Here is a 13,676-nt window from a genome sequence, read left to right as displayed (position 1 = left end):
AATTAATAAGAAATAATTTAGGTAAGATAGCAGTACTGTAATGTTTTTTGTTTTCTTGTTTTTTAAGTCAATAAGAAAAAAGCAAACAACACAGAAAAATAGGCAAAGGCTCTGATCAAAAACTGAAATATAATGTCCAGTAAGTACAAAGTAAGATTTTTCAACCTCACTCATAATAAAAAGAAGTTGAAATTAAAATAAGACACCAATTTTACCTTATCATTTTACCAACATTTGATGGCACCCAAAACTGATGTGAATTGTGTAAGGGTAAAGTAAATCAGCACACATTTTTTTGAAGTGTAGTTCACTTACAATCTTTCAAAAAAAAATTTTAGATGTGTGTACTCTGACCTGGAAATCTATTGCTATAAATGTAGCCTCTGAATATACTTACAAAATTATATATAAATTTATTAATATATTCTTATAAGAGCAAAAAGGAAAAAAACCTGGAAATAGCTAACTGTCCATCAGGAGGAGAAATTAAACAAGTTATGGCAATAATACTGCCCTTAAAAACAATGAAGCAGATTTGTTTGCAAAGATCTCCAAGATACATTTATTTAAGAAAGCAAAAAAACTAGGAAGATGTGGATATTAGTGCCTGTGTTATCAGACTTTGTGCAAAATGTTTACACACAAATATACACACGTGCATATATCTGTGCATGTGCTAGCATACATGCCATGCCTTGAGTTCCATATATTTAAATATACATCTTTCTACCTTTGGAAATACCATTGAAGGTAGACAAGAAGGGAAATTTTTTAATAGTTTATAAACTTCTCTTATGTTAAATGAAAGAGAAATCCCTAAAGTATTCAGATATTCTGTAATCTGGGAGCAACGTTTTCTTTACTATGTGAGAGATGTTTTGGGGGCTAAGTAAGACTAGAATTTGCCATATTTTTGGTGGTGGGGTCCAGCTGCACCCTCCTTCCCTGACGGCAGCCTGGTCCATATGATAAGGCAATGGTCTTTTTTCCCTGGTTCTCCTTCTCCAACTCTGAACCTGCTTTTTCTAAAGCAATACCTTTAAACTGTATTAAAAACAGATAAGCCTACAAATGTTTTCTCCCACTCCGTAGGTTTCCTTTTCATTTTGTTGATTTTTTTTTCCTTTGCTTTGCAGCTTTATAGTTTGATGTAGTCCCACTTGTTTATTTTTGTTTTTGTTGCTTGTGTTTTTGGTGTCATATCCAAAAAATTATTGCCAACACCAATATCAAGGAACTTTTTCCCTATATTTTCTTCTAGGAGTTTTATGGTTTCAGACCTTACACTTGTCTTTAATTCATTACAAATTTATTTTCATATATGGTGTAAGACAAGGATCCAATTTCACTTTTTTGCATGTGGATGTCCAGTTTTCCCAACACCATTTATTGAAGAGAATTTCTTTTTCCCATTATATATTCTCGGTGCTCTTGTGAAAGATTAGTTGACCATATGTGTGTGGGTTTATTTCTGGGCTCTATGTTTTTCCATTGGTCTGTGTGTCTGTTTTTATGCCAGTACCATATCGTTTTGATTACTGTAGCTTTACAACATAGTTTAAAATCAGAGGGTGTGATGTCTCCAGCTTTGTTCTTTTTTCTCAAAATTGCTTTGGCTATCCAGTGTCTTTGTGGTTCCATACAAATTTCAGAATTTTTTCCTATTCCTGTGAAAATTGTCATTGGTATTTTGATAGGGATTTCACGGAATCTGGAGATCTTTTTGGGTAGTATGGACATTAACAATATCAATTCTTCCAATCCATAAACATGGGATATCTTTCCATTTATTTGTGTCTTCTCCAATTTCTTTCATCAATGTTTTACAGTTTGCATCTATAGATCTTTCACCTCCTTGGTTAAATATACTGCAGCATTATTGACAACAGCTAAGATATGGAAACAAATTAAATGTCTATCAACAGATGAATGGGGCTGGGGGCGGTGGCTCACACCTATAATCCTAGCACTCTGGGAGGCCGAGGCGGGTGGATCGCTAGAGGTCAGGAGTTTGAGACCAGCCCGAGCAAGAGTGAGACCCCATCTCTACTAAAAATAGAAAGAAATTAGCTGGACAACTAAAAATATATAGAAAAAATTAGCCGGGCATGGTGGCGCATGCCTGTAGTCCCAGCTGCTTGGGAGGCTGAGGCAGAAGGATTGCTTGAGCCCAGGAGTTTGAGGTTGCTGTGAGCTAGGCTGACGCCACAGCACTCTAGCCCGGGCAACAGAGTGAGACTCTGTCTCTACAAAAATAAAAAACAACAAAAAACAAAACCAGATGAATGGGTAAAGAAATTATGGTACATATATACAATGAAATACTATTCAGCCTTTAAAAAGAAGGAAATTTTGCCATTTGTGACAACACAGATGAAACTGGAGGATATTATGCTAAGTGAAATAAACCAGACACAAATAGACAAATACTGTGTGATCTCACTTACACACGGAATCTAAAAAAGTTGAACTCATAAAAGTAGACAGTAGAATGGTGGTTTCCAGGGGCTGAGGGTTTGCGGGGGGATGGGGAGATGTGGATCAAAGGATATGAACCTTCAGGTATAAGATGAACAAGTTCTGGTGATCTAATGTACAGCATGGGTGGTGATGGATGTGTTAATTAATTTGATTTTGGTAACCATTACACAATGTATATCAAATCATCATGTTGTACACTTTGAACATATTCAATATTTATCTGTTAATTAAATAAATAAATACAATTTTTTAAAAATTAAAAATGTATGCCTGGAGACTTTCCTATTGGGCAGACTTGGAGGAGAGACCATGCACTCAGAAAACAGTGTGAAGCACAAGAAGAAAGTAACTTAAAATAGAATTCTGAAAGTGTTCATTAAAGCATATTCAATGGAAGAATTAATTAGTCATTCATTTTACGGTTAATCCACCTCATTCAGGTTATTTCAAAAAGAGATATTAATAGAAAGACAATTGGAGAAAAATTATTCTCATTCGATTCTTTTTGTAGCTTAACTGAAGGTAGTAGAAGCCAAATCAACAAAATGAGAGAATCACCCAGTTTTGATTTTGAATTACTGATGTAGGACATGAAACAGAGTCAACTGATCTGAAAGTTGCTTCTCATCTAAAAGTGCTTCATTTGTTTATTGCTGAAAATGAAGGATGACATATGGTAATGCAATTTAGACATATCCCAGTAGCTCCATAATGAAAATCACTAAAAATATATGACCGAGGTAAGTTATAGCAAATGCATTTATACTGAAAATAGTCAAATAGTTCTGGTTCTGTCTGATTCTAGGTTGGGTACTTTGCAACACTGTGTTAACTCTCCAGCTAAAGTGAAGTAAACTCAAACTTCTTCTGAATTTAGATAAGAAGAACATTCAAATAAACAGTGATCTTTTCTCCTTATATTACTTTTGTGAGAAAGGAACAAACAACAAGTAGGTATGATTCCTTCCTTCCTTCCTTCCTTCCTTCCTTCCTTCCTTCCTTCCTTCTTTTCTCTTTTCTTTCTTTCCCTCCCTCCTTCGTTCTATCCCTCCCTCCCTTCCCTCTTTCTTTGCAACAACCACTTCAAAGTGTCTCAAATGGTCACAAATACAATACAATTTCTATATTTTTCCAGATTAATAGCTGGCACAAGGATAATACTAGGTCATAAATGTGGCTCTGCGGTTTTCATTATAGGAACCTAAGCAAACTTGAAATATTCAAAAATAAATTAAATTGTGTTCAGTGACGTTTTCTTATAATCGTGCGTAATGTATATGTAAGTAAAGTGTAAAAATGCCTTTTTATTTCGCCTTTAAATTGCTACATATTTCATCAGCGTTCATTCATCAACATACTAAAATAACTAATTTCCTGAATCCCCATCTTTTCTGCCTACATAGTAGTCTACTTGTCTGATATGACGCTAAAACAGTAATTTGCTTAATCAATACAACGATAGCAAAATTCACTGTTAGAAAAGTAGATATATTGCTAACATTAATTTTCAAGACATTTAATGAAATGATAACTGTTTTCTTTAATGGTCTTGTAAGTTATTCTACTCAGGGTTAGACCAAATATTGCTCATCTGTTAGCATTTTATACATGCAAATTGATCTTTTATTAATAAATTGTTTCAACACAAAAGGGCTCCCTAATAGCCTAAAATGATTAGTTTCACTTTGTAAGAAGACTTAGCTTACCTATCGTATATATGTACTTACTGGAATGAATGACCTTAAGGATATAATCATTAACGATTGTAGTAACTCAGATTTTGGATTCTGGAATCTAAATGATTTTTTTCAAGAATTTTCTTAATCTCTATGCATTTATATTGAGAGCATGTTCTTCCTTCTGCATTTTCTACGCTAAGTTATTCTGACTCCTTTTTCATTCCCCATGGACCGTTAAGTTCCATCGGATCTTACCTTTTCAGTCTCTTACAGATTTTTCCTTCACCCCATGTGTCTGCTGATTGCAGGGACTCCCCATCTCTTGCTTAAATAATTACAACAACCTTTTAATTTGTCCTTCTGCCTGCAACTTGGCTCTACTCCAAGCCATCACGCCCACTTCTACAGAAGGTATTTTTTTCTCAAAAGCAAAGTAGATCCAATGGGGAAAAGTCCAAATTCCTTTGCCCAGCGAAATGCTGGCACCCCTCTCTCCTCCTCTGTGCAGTCACACTATGTTGCCGATCATTTCTTTAATGCATCTTGATGTTTCATGCTTTGTGCCTTTCCCCCTGCTGTTCCTCCTGCCTGGAATTCCCTCCCCCAACCTTGTCTATCTGTCCAACACCTGCTCAGCTTTCATGATCCAACTCTAGTATTATGTCCTCCCAGGAAACTTTCTCTGACCTTCAGGTGAAGGTGGTAACTCTACTCTTGGTTCAATTTCTGTACCTTTTATAAACTCCTATTTGATCGATTTGTGTAAATCACCACATTTATCTTTGTAGCCCCAGAAATTTAGCAGTGCCTGGAAAAGTAGAAGTCATTCAAAGACTAAATGAACCAAGTGCAGGAAATGGGTCTCCAAAGCCAACAATTTTATTCCGTTCATAGCAAAGTACAATTCAATTTAAATTCAAAGCACTTTCAATAGATAGGTCAGGAGACTAGTTAGTATTTATTTTGGGTCCCTCCAGAAACTCACTCAATGACAAGGATTTGAGTATGAGTAGGTTACAGGGAGGTGAAGAAAACACAATTAGGGGAGTGGAGAAGTGAGTTAGGGAAAGGAAGGCGGCCTATAAAGGATTAAGCCAGTTATCAATGTGGCTGACTGCAACTTTGGGAGTCAGTTTAGATCATGCACCTAGGAGTTATCCAACCTAGTGGTGTAAGGCAGGTGGGATATTGATACATTAACTCCCATTGGTCATTGGTAGAAGGCTGCTCCTGGGAGATGTTAATTCCCTAGCACATCTGGCCAGCAGCACATGTGGGCAGAAAAAGCTGCACTAAATGGGAAAAGCCCTTAGATAGCAATCAGGTATGCACTGGAGTGGTCAGGCTGAGGGGGCTGCTGTGGACGTTGACGTGTGGGCTGCATCTGGTCTTCAGCACCATTGCATGAACATCGTAGAGTAAATATAAGAGGATGAAATATGATATTTCTCAAGATCTCTCAGCTCACATATATTCTCATATTATTTGCTCAACAAACAAGTTCTATATTAGTTAGGGCAAGAACCAGAATCTTTTGTGTCCCATTAAGATGATTTGTGAAATACGTCCAGGGTAAGACTATCCATGAAGAACCATTGGTTAAAGTGATTCTCTCGGATTGCTTTCATTCAAGCTGAGTATGTTTATCGTAATTCTAAAGTCGCCACCCTCAAACTCTGTTGCCTTTGCAAAATTTTCTTACTGAATTTACAGGTAACCGAAATGAAAAAACTTACAATGGGTCCCATGATGACCCTATGGAGAGATGCACAAGACTGAGCGTTTAGAGGTAACAATGCTAGGCCTGTTAAGCTTTGTGTGGTCCAACAAGTTGTGAAAGGTGCAGAAACATGCAAATAAAGTTTGCAGTAGATGAAGAATCCCTAGGTATTAGTTAGAACTTACCAATTCACTATTCTCCTGGGAGATTTCTTCTTGTGAAGTTTAAGTGACCACACAGAAATTCTCTGACAAAGCCAATATACAAACCCTTCGTTGATTTCATTAAAGGCCTGGATAACTGCAACTATTTCATGAACTATCTGAAGACGCTTTTCACCTTCTGATAACTCCTTCTCCTTACTTTCTTTCATGGCTTGCATCACCTCCTCTACTTCCAAATTCATTGCTTATTTCTCAGAGATAAATGCAAATCTGGGGAAATCACTCAGAAAGAAGGAGCAATTATAACTGTGTCAACGACCAAAGTTTCGTTTGTCAACTGGGTCTTTTTCTTTGATATGATCAGATCTTTCCTGAATCCTGTACTTAAAATTTTTTAAGGACTTGAGGTTACTTTGTGAATTCAATCAACAATTACTTTTATTCATTTAGTCAACATTTGCTGACCAAAAGCAATTTATAATCAAGGAGGGGACCTAACTATTTTATATGTTCTTAATTCCCTGGTAACTCTTAATTTTTCCAGTAAATGTTTTTGAAAATGAAAAGGCTGTGATATTTAAATGTACTCAACAAGTCAAACCAAATGTTAAAAGTATTTATGAGAGTTTACTGAGTCTTATCACTCTGATAGGTACTACTGATTGCTACAAAGAAAGCTCAAGAAATGGAGAAAATTACAAACAAATGGGGGGGAAAGTCTGAGAGCAGTATAAGATAGCCTGGAAATAGTGTCAAATTAAATGGCACAAAGGATGATGGGGTTTCTGAAAAGAGAGTGATCTGGGGCCTGGAAACGTCAGGGAAGGCTTTGTAGATAGAGTAGCCACAGGGCCTGTTGTTCCAATGTATTAATATCTTCCCATTTCGCTCTCAAAAAATGCACCCATTTGGATGACAGTTTATTGGGTCTCCCTATGTATAAAGCAACGTTGAAGGAAACAGCAAGATTGGGACTGTTGTGGGATGATCGTGGACAATGGAAGTGGTTCTGACAGTGACAAAGGACATAAGCAGAAAGCACCAGGGTAGAAATGAACGTCTCATGCAGGGGACAGAATGAGCCCGCGCTGCTGGATCAGAAGTTCTCCTTGGGAGGTCAAGTGAGGTGAAGGTAGCTGGGTAGAGAAGGGTCACATTGGGGCCTGAAGATCAGCTCAGACAGAAATAAGATCTTATTTTTCTAAATTTTCAAATCCCTAGAAATATACTTACCTATTTATTTTATTTTCTGTTAGCTATTAGTTCAAAACCCTGGACACATATAATTGGTGTCCTGAATTGGAGGAGACGAAATCTTCCAGATATCGGACATTTCCAAAGAAAATCTTTGTCTTCACAGGGCTTAGGTTTCTATCCTGGTCCTATTTCAGAGTGAACTCTCTGGAGAGGCTGGGTTCCAGGTTGGAAGTAATGGGTTGTTTCAGAGATCACTGTCAAGTTCGAATGAAGAGGGAAGCCCACAGCAAATGGAGACAGATGAGAACTTACATCCACCTCATTTGTGAAGAATCACTTCTCTGCATAGCTCTGCCCTGGGGAGGGTGGGGAGGGCGGGAAGACCACCAGGAAATAGAAAGGCCGAGAGGTCAAGGTGATTTGCCAGGTGGAAATTTATCCTGAAAGTGAGTTAGTAAAGAGGAAAAAATCTCACCAGTTTCCACATTCCAGTAAACATCTAGACAATAATTGGGCTTCTACCACAAGAGCCGATTTCTAAGATCCATTTGAGGATAAAGACTTGTGACTACTGTATTGAGGAAATAAAGGACATTTGTCAGATGAGCCTAAAGAACTATACAGTGAGCAGCTTGATTAAATTTATTGTTCAGGTGAAAAATTGAGTTATTTTAAGCCAACTCATTTTTACAAGTATCAGTCATGTTCATGTTTCCATCCAATTTTTTAAGGTTTCTCTTTTGATTCTAGCTTCTCTTATCATTTTAATTCTCTCTTTCTTTTTTTTTTTTTTAACAGCCAAATTACCCATCCCCAAAAGTTACTCCCCTGCTCTGCCCTGGCCTCCTAACCTCCACTCCTACCTCCATCCCACTGGCCTCCTTCCCACTTCATTCTTCTTCTATTAATATATCTGGGATTCAGAAACCTCACCAAGGAGCTAATTCTTAATCTATCAATTGTTCTCTGGTCCTCACCATCATTTAAGACTGCAGGGCAGCCTCCCCTCTTCTGAATTCTAAGACAAACCACCATTGCCTGCTTTTTACTTCTCTGAACACTTTTTCTGTGACATCCTCCATGCCTTTCCTTGGCAATCTTTTCCTCTCCAAATAGTTAAGTGTCTTAGCTCAGAAATCTACAGCTTACTTCCCTGCTCTTTCTCCTAAACTCCAGGCCAGCGTCTAATCAGCTTCTCTAGATTTCCGTGAGAATATTTAACCAGAACCTCATAGGTAGTTCCAGAAAGAACCATCCCTGAGTCTCCCATCCTGCTCCTGCCCACACTCCTCTCCGTTAAGGGCACCACTAGATTTTTTTGTCACCCTGGCTCCAAACCCTATAGATATTATTAATTCTTCCCCTCCCTAGAGCTCTCCTACCCATTCACATGCCACACCCTGCCTATCCCAATTATAGCTTTCACATTGGCTTATTTTTCACATGGACTTTCAGCCCTGTTACCAATTGCATGCATAGTTACAAAATCTACTAACTGGTTCCTTTTCCTACAGTCTCTCTGTATAATTCCCATTCCCCACTACTACACTCTACCCAATATGAGATTTGATTTTCTAACATGCATCTCCAACATGCCATTCCTCTGGTAAAATCATTTCACAGAGATCCATTTATGCAGGATAGGGTTCAGACTCCTTAGACTAGCGGTCAGGAGTCTCGAGGTCGTGAAGTCTGCTCACTTTTCAAACTTTATTAGGTTAGATATTCTCTTTTTGCACCTTTAGATCCACAAGGTAAAGAGACCCACTCCTCACCTTGCTCTGTGCCTGACAGGTTGATCTCAATGGGCTGCATGGACCGAGACTCTCAGCCTCTGGTGTACAAGCTATGCATCATCCTCTCCTTGAGGATAAGCTGTATCTATGAATATCACGGGATGTTACTCCCGTTATTGGGTTACGTTATAAGTTAACGGTGAAGAGATTTTTGCCATTAATAAAGGCCCCCAATTCAGTTAATCAAATTTAGTTAATCAAAAGACATTATCCTAGGTGGGCTTACTATAATCAGGTGAGTCTTTTAAAGCAGGATCTAGTAATCAGTGAGACAGTTTCCTGCGGGCTTTGATGAAGAAAGTGACCAGGAGTGAGTTCTAAAGTTGCAAGGGAGTGAATTCTACCAACAACCACAGGAGGTTGGAAGAGGACCTCAAGCCTTACATGAGACTGCAGCCCCCGGTGACACCAATTATAGCCTGTAAAACCCTGAGAACAGGACCCACTGAGCCATGCCTGAATTCCTACCCCATAGAAACTGTGAGATAATGAACAGGCAACAAGCCACAAAGTTTGCGGTAGTTTGTTACATAGCAATAGGTAACCAATACACCTGCCCTTCTGGTCAAATTGGGTGAAGGGGAGATATCCACAGATGTTCAGAAAGGGAGAAAAGAAAGGCTCTCCTTCAACTGCAGCTTTCTCAGTGCTCTCGCAGCTGCCCCTCCTGTGTCCCTGGGAACCTAAGGGTTGGAAAGCCTGGTTTGGCTTCACAATGTAGAGCTGAGGTATTTCACTCTCCCTTGCCATTGTGTCTCAACTCTGCACACACTTTTGTACGACGTTCCTTTGTTAAACTCTTTTCTACTGCCCCTTTAGAATATGCCATCACGTTCCGGCTGGGCCCCTGCCTGGAGAATAGAATTACCTTCTAGTATTGCCTTACCTCTAGCCAAACGCATTTCCAAATTCAAACCACCACTTTGTGCTTTTCAAAACACCTCGTACATTTTCTCACCTGATGTCTTGGCTGTGGGTGGCTCTCCCTGTATGGAACTGAGAGACCATTAGCATGCTGGGGGAGAAAGGAAAGAGAAAAAAAACCCAAACCTCAAAACATGATTCAAGAATAGACTACTGACTGCGTTACTTGCCAGGTATATGACCTTGAGAAAATGACTTAATCTCTCTAAGCACAGTTTCTTCATCTGTAAAACAGAGGACATAACATCCACTGAGCAAGGTTTTTATTCCACATTTCAGAAACGAGATTGCTCTTCATTAAACCTGCAGCAATTATTTCTCATTTCTCTCAAAGTTCTTATCTCATATGACTTATATTTTATGTTTATTTACCTGTAAACATGTTGCATTTCTTCCACTGAATTCTAGATAAATTATGTACGGAGATAATGTCTTTGTATTAACTGGAACCTAAGTGACATAGTGCCATAGGCTTAATAGCTGCCTAATAAATATTTGTAGGCTAGATATGTAAACAGAAATACTACGATCAACTCTTCATAATCTAATTAATGCAAGATCAAAACATTTTAACATCATTGACAAGATATGCAAATATATTGATATAGGTAATTAAATAATATGTAGCAGATATTTAAAACAATCTGACTTGGCCAACTTGGCCTGGTTTTGCATATAAATTACCATCCTTCCTATTATATCTAATCAAACGCAAAATAGGTCAAAGTTTGACCAAAGCTGTCCGATTGTTGTGGCTCCAGGTCCGGGTGAAGTAGGTAGAACTGAGGTTGGATGTCACACTAGTAACAATGGGATCTGCATGCTAAAAAGCCAGGTTTCTCAGGGGAGTCTTATTTTGAAGACTACAGTTATTTTTTAGAAGCATGAGTTCATTCCCCCTATATTTTTGCAATCTACCAAGCACAAAAGAAAATAACCTAAAACAAAAACACATCTTTCAAGAACCAGTAACTTGAATTTGTGCATAGCAAATACAAATATAGCAATACAAATCTTGCAATGTTTGTTGTCTTCACACATATCTCCTCATTCATTCTTCACAACAGCCCTGTGAGGAAGTTCACTATTAATCTCTCTACAATATTTACGAGGGAGCTGAAGCTATAAGAATTTGTTACTGTCTTAGATAGGTTGACCCATGTGGTGACCTTTCTGATGAAATACCCACTATTAGGCAGTATGATAAAAGCCATTTTAAGAAGAAGAAGAAGGCATATAATCTTCTATCTTTCAAAACCAGGCCATAGTTCAGGCAGAAAGCCGAAGAATACATGGAGTAAATAGCAATCAGGATCTCGTGCTTGTACAACATTTTAAAATCCTCCAAGTTCACACACCTTAGCCATTTGACCTTGATCACGCCTGTCTGAGGCAGGCAGAACATACTTACCCCAATCAACAGATGAGATGACCATTTTAAAGTCAGTTATCCATGGCCAAACCAGAATTAGAACCTAGGTCACCCAACTATGTCTTAAGCTATGATCAATATAGCTTATAGAACACTTACAATGTGCATCTTAAACTGTGTGGCAGTCTAATCAATTCACAAAATTTATTCTCCCTTAATTTTTAAGAAGACGTAGTCAGTATTTGCTGAAAGCAATGATCCTGGCTTGGCCAGCTTGCCCTGGTTTTACATATAAATCACTCCACTCCACCCATCCTTCCTACTATGTCTAATCACCAAAAAGGTAAAAGTTTGATTGAGTAAATGCTTCTCTTCTGCTGTGGCTCAAGGTTCTTATGAAAGAACCTCATCCAGGTGAGGTAAGTAGAACTGGTGTTGGGTGTCACACTGACAACAAAGTGATACACATGCTAAAAAGCCAAGAGGCTTCTCTGGAGAGTTGCCACAGGTTTCAGTGGAATGACAATTATAAGGTAGATGGATCATGTCATGCCTGCTGTTAACTTTACAATACATGAGGATCACTATTTTAATGTTAATTTGCCTAATGGTTAGCCTAGCAAGAACAAGGATGAATGCTAATAGCTGCAGGATGCAATAAAATTAAACATTATCTGAGCTGAACTGCTAAAGGAAAAGTCGCCCAAGTGTGACTCTGTCAGTACTTAATTTCATCCCAGGTCATGTCCACACATAATCAAGGGCAGATTTTGAATATCTTGAAAAACTGGCAAGAAATGATTGAAATGAAATAGCAGCAACCTCCTTTATATAGAATCCCTACCTGGTAGTCTTCGCTTTTTTACATAACTTGCCTGTACCCTCTGAGGCATTTGGATTTGCAACTACCACCTCTTCTCCCTCAAACAAATCGCCACTCCCACCCATCCTCCTCCCCATGGTGCTGGCAGATGCACCAAATTTGATAAACCCAGCAAGAATACATCTCATTCTCTGGACAAAAAGATTTTGAATGAACCTTTGAAGAAGGTGCAATCAACCATGGTTAGCAGTAAGTGATATTTTCAAAGCAAACAGACACTGTCACCTCAAAGTATTAAATAACCCTGCATTCTGAGTCACACGTGGAAGGTAGCCATGGGCAAAGAGAATAAAAAGAAATAAGTCATCTCTATTTAGATTTATCATTTCTGACTATTGCTATTCCCTGGAAAATGGGTAGGTATAGTCATCCTGTACTTTGTACCCCAAATCAGTCTTCAGAGACTAATTACTTGTGGACTTTTTTCTCCCAAACGTTTGAACACATTTCCACCACAAGAGGGCAGCCATCTCTAAAAAACAACCAGAGAGCCTTGCTCTTAAGAGAAACGGCCAAAATTTAGGAAAGCTGTGCTTGGGAAAGGCATTCAGTAGTCCCTCAGAAATCGCACACACTCTATAAAACAGATGCTGTTTTTAAAAAAATGACCTCTTTTGTAAAACAACACTGACATGGAATAGTGTTCAGAAGTGACAGTTTTCCCTACGATTCTTGACTCTCACCGATTATTTCACAAACTGACAAGGTTTACACTTCTCAAGTTAGGAGGCCTAGAGCTGCACGATATCCTTGATGTCATCACAGAAGATTTATTTTTCACCTTTTCTTGAGATGCATCCAACAATTGTCAACCTTTCCTCCTCTTTAAAAGCTACATACCGATTTAAATCTCATAGAGGTCTTGTTTGGTTTTTTAAATCTCACTAATGACAGAAACAATTGTTAACTTCTCAATTCAGCCTTATAGGGAAGGAAATAGTTTCAGAAGCACAATAAACACTTTTTGACTTAAGTGTATGAGTAGAATATGTTTTATTGCCTACTTGTTTGGTGTCCAATGATTCAGAATGACAATCAACTTTCATATCAGTTTTTTTTGGGGGGGGAATAAAATAGCATGTTCCTGAATATTTTGCCCCCCTCTTTTATTTTCCTGGTAGGCAGGCTTTCTCCAAAATACCTTATTTGACCTTTATACCTTTAGAAACAGCAAGTGCCTAATTCCCCTCTGTGGGTTGCTAATCCGATTTACGTGAGCGGAACCTAGAATTATTTTAGCTCCCCAACCGAAAAAAATAATACACATGGATAATAGATTATTACCAGCTCCAGCCTGTAACTTTTTTCTGTCTCTGTTTTGCAGGCCCAAAAGCTCTGGTGCAGGAGAACCTGATTTTGCCAATCTGGCCTTTTCCAAAAAATTTCCGCCCTTGGTTTTGGAGACCATCTAGGCAACCTGGTGGTGCTACGCATGCGTGGAGGCTCCGGCAATCTTGGTA

Source organism: Propithecus coquereli, unplaced genomic scaffold (assembly GCF_000956105.1).
Source record: "Propithecus coquereli isolate 6110/MARCELLA unplaced genomic scaffold, Pcoq_1.0 Scaffold139, whole genome shotgun sequence".
Classification (NCBI taxonomy): Eukaryota; Metazoa; Chordata; class Mammalia; order Primates; family Indriidae; genus Propithecus; species Propithecus coquereli.
This window is presented reverse-complemented; position numbering follows the sequence as displayed.